Source organism: Lepidochelys kempii, chromosome 12, assembly GCF_965140285.1.
Source record: "Lepidochelys kempii isolate rLepKem1 chromosome 12, rLepKem1.hap1, whole genome shotgun sequence".
Classification (NCBI taxonomy): Eukaryota; Metazoa; Chordata; order Testudines; family Cheloniidae; genus Lepidochelys; species Lepidochelys kempii.
Genome location: NC_136391.1, coordinates 9,714,537 through 9,721,023, shown reverse-complemented (window position 1 = coordinate 9,721,023; position 6,487 = coordinate 9,714,537).

The following is a 6,487-nucleotide window of genomic DNA, read 5'->3' as shown; positions in this document are numbered from 1 at the left end:
CTGTTTCCATAGCTGTAGCCCACTTGTAATGTAGGGACATGGTATCCATTGGATTCAATGTAAACCCCTCCCCCTAATACGATGGAGGCAGAATTTTAAGGAGGGTTTTGCAGAGGAAGGAGCTAGGCCAGAGCCTTGACAGAACGGGTCTTGTATTGGCCCTTGCTGAAAAGGAGGGGGAAACGCAGCTAGAAGTCTGGCAGAGCTGCCGGGACAGAGAAAGGCTCACATTCAGCAGCGGCACACGTGTCCTGAGGGCTGGCAGGGGTAGAACTGGCATTCTCCTGGCCTCCATTTTCCCAGTCTTTGGAATGTCTCATTTCTTCACTTAAGAAACACTAGGGCTGTTACCTATAGCAGGGCCAGAAAGTCCTTTTTATTTGTCAAAGCTTTCTGGGTTGCCCATTCAGTCTGAGTTTAAAGCAGTGCATATGCTTGTAAAATGTCAGCATCAAGATACAAATTTATATCAAAATAAAAAATCGCCTTAACGGTGTAATTATCACAAATTCCCACATGAATAAAATAGATCCAGTCATCCAGTATCAAACACATCTATTAACCCCCACTAAGGCTGTAGCTCTCCTACTTTTATTAGGCTGCTGAGCCTTTAATAGCAGACAGATCCCACACCCCCTGATTTGTCTCGGTCAATATTTTGCCCTGCAGGGTACCTGGAAGGGCTCTACCCCTCCACCCCCACCCCAAGGACCTCAGGTTGAGAATTGCTCCTAAGGAATTGGGGACCAGTTTTTCTGAAAGAGAGGCCCTAGGTCCATGTGTAAGAATAATGCACTGATGGAAACAGCTTTAGGAAAGGAGACCAATTTTTGGCTTGGAAGAACGTAGCTATGGTAAGTCAAGAGAATCTGTTAGTTTGAAGGTGCACACGTCAATAGTAGAGTGTACGACACTTTGCTAGGCAGCTGAGATTTGAAAGTTTAGCTTTTGTTTTAAGAGGGATGTGGGAGGGAGGAATGTATGAAACCGACTGAATTATATACATATATGCGCGCCCCCCAAAGTTTTTAAGCTAGTGAATCTACCTAAAATCCATATTTAGGTGCTTAAATTGGGCTCAGTTTCCAGATAGAGCATCCGCAACTCCCATGGAAACTAAGGTGAGTTCAGAGATGTTCAGCAACTTCCAAAAGAAAATGGCCTCCTTTAGGTGCCTAAATATAGATTTAAGGTGCTTAACTTCAGGCACACAATTTTGAACGTTTTGACCGTACGTTTCCAGTGAAGCCAGTTTCTTTCTGGTGTTCTCCTGAAGTGCTGGAGCCCTAACCGCCTCCCCCACAAGGTGCACAAGAATCAGAAACTGACCCTTCCACTTTCCCTCTCCAAGCAAAACAAACTGCAGAGTAAATTACACACACACAAACACACACACACACGATGAAAGACAACAAACTTTTTCAAAACACCATCCAAAATTAGACTTTCAACATGGCTTTGTTTTACTAAAAGCCACTTGGGCCTCTGAAAATGGACTGAATGCACCAGGGGGGCTTTGGCTAACAAAGCCTTTCCCCACGCGTTTGAAGACGGGCATGACTCCTGGCAAGGGATGAAGAATACGGTGAAAGGTGAGTTCTAACACTAGCAAGAGACGAAAGCTGACTTCCATGAGACCAAGGCAAACACCTGAAGTTAATATAGTACAAAGGGTTTTATTGAGTCTCAGGAACCCACACGCAGACCAACTCTTTTCACACTATACGTAAGTATCCAGGCTGGGCTTGTTTAGTGAGCGGACTGGGGTTGGACTCCACATTCAGCATCTCTAAGTCTGCCTGTCTCCAGGGCTGTAAACTGGGTGTGGAGGCGCATGCCAAGACCTAACTCTGGGCTGGGTTGATTGTTGCTTAGATGTCATACAAAAGAAAGCCAGAGAAGTTTCTGAAGCGAGCTGGTGTTATAATTCTCTGCCTTGTGTCTATTGCCTATTTTCTAACTGCTGGTCTGTCTCAAGCAGACAGAACAGAGCAGCCTCTGGAGAGTATGAAAAGGACAATCAGCTTTTAAAAAAATCATTTAAACATAAAACCCATGTGGCCCAATTCTCAGAGGAGCTGAGCACCTCAACTGGCATCTGCTTCAGGTTTTGAAAACCAGCCCAGCAAGCTTCCTTCGGTAGGTTACTAACACTACATCATTCAACAATAAAAACAGTAGGACTTGTAAAATCTAACCGTCTTTTCACTACTTCTGCTGTTTATGTCCATTGTGCAAGCTGAATGCAATGCAAATATAAGTCAGTCTCAGGCACTAGCGAAGTGCTGCTGGGTGTAGACAGCAAACAGTAAAGGGAACTGAGGAAATACAAACAAGAACTGTTTCAGAGTAGAAACCGTGTTAGTCTATATTCGCAAAAAGAAAAGGAGGACTTGTGGCACCTTAGAGACTAACCAATTTATTTGAGCATAAGCATCCGATGAAGTGAGCTGTAGCTCATGAAAGCTTATGCTCAAATAAATTGGTTAGTCTCTAAGGTGCCACAAGTACTCCTTTTCTTTCTGCAAACAAGAACTGCTTTCACTGGAGTCCTTTGAAGAACAACGCTCACTCATAGCTTCTCCTTCGGCTCTATACTGCCTAACCCGTCCCTTCAACTCACCCCCACTAGGCTTATGGATTGTGTCTAACAGCTCCTTCCTGTCCCCCTTTGGCAAGGTCAGCCACCAGGCCAATAGAAGAACCAAGTTGATGCACGTCCCAGAGGATGTCCAGACCCTAGGGAGCCTGCCAGTGTCCAGGTAAGCCACTCCCACGCCCCTCTTTAAGACAGGAGGGCAGCATGGACCTGGTGGCAGTAAGATCCCAAAGGACAGTAGGGTAGAAGTGGCTTAGAGTGGCCACAGCAAGAACTGCTTAGGAAACAAGGGAGTGACATAGGAAGGGACAGTGGAAGTGGGGCTGGAATGGAGACTACCACTAGCCTCAGAGACTCTCACGTGAGAGAAGGGGGGAAAACCCTGCTGGGTATGGGGCATAAGTAACTTTGGGCCTAGCACAATGTGGCTCCAGTCCTGACACAGACAAAAGTGGGAGTGGGTTAAAGCAACCAAGGGTTGGCTTGGGGTGGGCTTGTTCCACCAGTCTAAATTGATTTTATTACACCCGTACAAACTCCCATTATAGAACCCTTAAACGGATTTTAAAAAAACCCACTTAAACCTGTTTAAATTTGGTAATTTATTGAATTAAGCTAACCTGGTATAGTGCCTCTACATTAGGAGTTCGCACTTGTGTAGTGAAAGCTGTTTAGTCACATCAGCACAGGTGTCAGATGTCTACACTGAGGAGGGGTGTGAGTCTCAGCTCCCGTAGACATACTTACGTTAGCTCTGATCCAGTTTGCATAGGAAAACCAGTGTAGCTGTGATGGGACGAGCAATAGCAGGGGCTAGCCACCCAGAGGACATACCACCCAAGATGCTAAGTATGCACTCAGAGCAGCGAGCCCCTTCTGCCACACCAGCTACGTTGTATTTTTAGCACACTAGCTCCATCCCAGCTAGTGCAGGCATGTCTCCTGTGCTGGGAATGACACCCTCAGCTTGAAACCCTGAGAAAGCCAAGTCCTGAGGTTAATTTAGAAGCAGGGAAACCATCCGTTCAGCAGTATCAAGCTCCACTTTGATAAGCTGGTGTCTCATCCCGAACATCCATAACTAAGGCTAAGTTTTTGCCAGGATATTTTTTAGTAAAAGTCATGGACAGGTCACGGGCAATAAACAAAAATTCACGGAAGCCGATGACCTGTCCTTGACTTTCACTAAAATTATCCCTGACAAAAGGGGTAGGTGGGTTCAGCATCCACTGCTGCTGGGGCTCACGGGTCCCCCACCACAGTGTCAGGGCAGCTGTGGGGTCCCCCCACCAAGGCGGGGGCTGGGAGCTCCAGCCTGGGGCAGAAAATGTCACGGAGGTCAAGGGATTCCATGACTTCTGTCACATAATCGTAGCCTTACCCAAAACATTTGGGATGCCTTTAAAAAAAAAAAAAAAAAAAGGAAAATTCTCTGTGAAGTGCGTTTACCGTGGAATAAGACTGACCATACTGATCCATTCGAAAAATTACAATCTAGATTGGAATTTTTAGAACCCTTACAGTAGATTCCAAGACTTTAATCATACATAGTGCTTTAAAATGGTTAAACTGAGTGTGCGTATATACATGTAAATAGAACTGGGGGGAAAAGATGAATTAAATTTAGGGCACACGTTTTGACCGAAAAGCAGAGGTTTAACGTTTTAACCCCACTTTCAAAAGGTTGTTCTGTAAGGGAAATGCCACCTTACCTTTAAAATAGTGCAGTCCATGAGCTGGGAGGAAATGGCTGTGACCCATCAAGAGAAATAGTTTGCTGCTAAATAAAGGATAGATTAGTGTCAACTGGGGATGTGGAACCAGGTTAACAGCTGGGAAGCAGCTTTACATTCCTTGTGGCTGAAATTCACTCAGGTACAGCAGAGAATGATGCACCACTTAAGTCACACCTGAGTCCTCAAAACAATACATAGGTTTCCTGCAGGCCACTTGCACAGGTGTACATTTCATCACGTGAATCAGTTATTGCTTGGGACTGATCAAAGTCCCTTTATCTCATCCGCTGTTTGTCCTGTTTCAACACTGAAGACAACTTTTCTACCTTCCTTTTCCCTTTCTTCCTTATTTTAGGTGATTATATTTAACTCTGAGGCATCTTGGAATGTAGTTTGCATGAAGGGAGTGACTTGGAATAGAGTTGTATTGTATTCTATTGCAATTACCTCACTATTTATGCTTCCACCATGTTGGATCATATTAAAGAAGTTCTGTATTACAATCACAAATGAGTTTGATTCCCCAGAGTTTAAATTCCAGGGTATTACTAATTAAGAGGTCTCTTGGTTTTTGGTACTGTTTCTCTCCCTCCATGTGTGAAACTTGCAAGCTGCTAATTGTGTTAGTACATTCTAAGACAGAGTCTGTTCTCAAAGCAATTCACAGAGAGAGAGAGACTCAAAGCAATACTCTAACAACAGAAACAGCACCCAGAGACTCCCCGCCCTTTTGTTGTATTAACAATTGTGATTAAAATAGAGATAGAGGATGTATGTGGATGGATGCTTGGTGTGGATAATAAGTGAATGATCAGGGAGGTGCCAGCCTAAGAATCCAGTGTCCATCGGCTGAAGAAGGCGTCAAGTAGAAATAACCAGAGGACCCCCCGGAGGGCAGACTGGAATCCACCCAACAGCCTCAAGAATGGGAGAACCAAAGAACAAGATAACATCTTGGAGCCGTCAGGAATGTGCTATCTGCTGATTGATTCAGCAACAGCATGATGAAGCAATTCCCATAGACTGGCATAGGAAGAAATTCCTATAAAAATAGACTCTAAAAAGTGAGAATTTTGGGGTCTGATTCTGCAAACCAACTTCCAGGAGCATCACATGAGCATCTGACAAGGCCCTGCTCCCTCCTCATGTCCAGGCCACCTGGCCAGTGGCTTGGCATGAGCAACTCTAAGGCTGGTAACTATGATAACAACCTTGCAGAACCTGTGTGTGTGTGTTTGTATGAATGAATGTGTGAATAAATATGAGATTGAATGGAATGTTATAACTATAACTAACTGCTTACTATGATTCTTTCTGTATTCACAATAAATGTGGTATTTTGCCTTTTTCCCTTTAATAAGATCCTGCTGGTTTTTATTTTATTGGTATAACAACCACACAGAACCATGATATTTTGCTCTGACTTGGCTGAAAAGCCCATGTGATCACACCACAATAAACAAGAAGAGTATTTGTCTCGGTGCATAAGATGCAATGCTGGTGCTTATGAAAAGTGATAACCCTCAATTTCAAGCACGAGACTAAATAGTGTTACGAAGAACAGCTTTTTCAATAAAAGATGAGCAAAAATTCCTCCACTAAAGAGCTGTAAAATGTCACCAATCTGTAAATGCTTTTGCTACATTAAATAGTGTCTTGGAGCTAGTCTTCATATTCTAGAGCAAAAAAACTTTAGATTAAAGTGCACTCTAGGTCAGGTCCAAAGGCAAGACTTCAGATATGCAAGCTTATGCTTGTGCACAGTTCGTGGACTGCTCAGGCAAGCATAAAACCTTGATAAGGAAGGCAGGCTTGGATTTGCAAGGAGCCTAAATGAGTTAGGTGCCCAAATTCCATTGAATTCCAACAGGAGCTGGGAGCTAACATGCATAGGCTCCCTTTGAAAATGCCAGCTGACATCTGTGTCTTTTGAACCAGGCTCTGATAATGATGAATCACCATCTGACCATGATGTTGAGCTGTAGGAAAGATTTATGCAGTTCTGAAATGGGAGCAATCATTAGTGCGTCTATCAGTTAGAACATATGGCCTGAATATTCCATTTCAGCATGAAATCTGTTTAGAACTAGAGGTAAAATGGACCTTGGCAACAGAAAGTTGGGTTTTCCTGATGGGAATCACATGGTTGGAA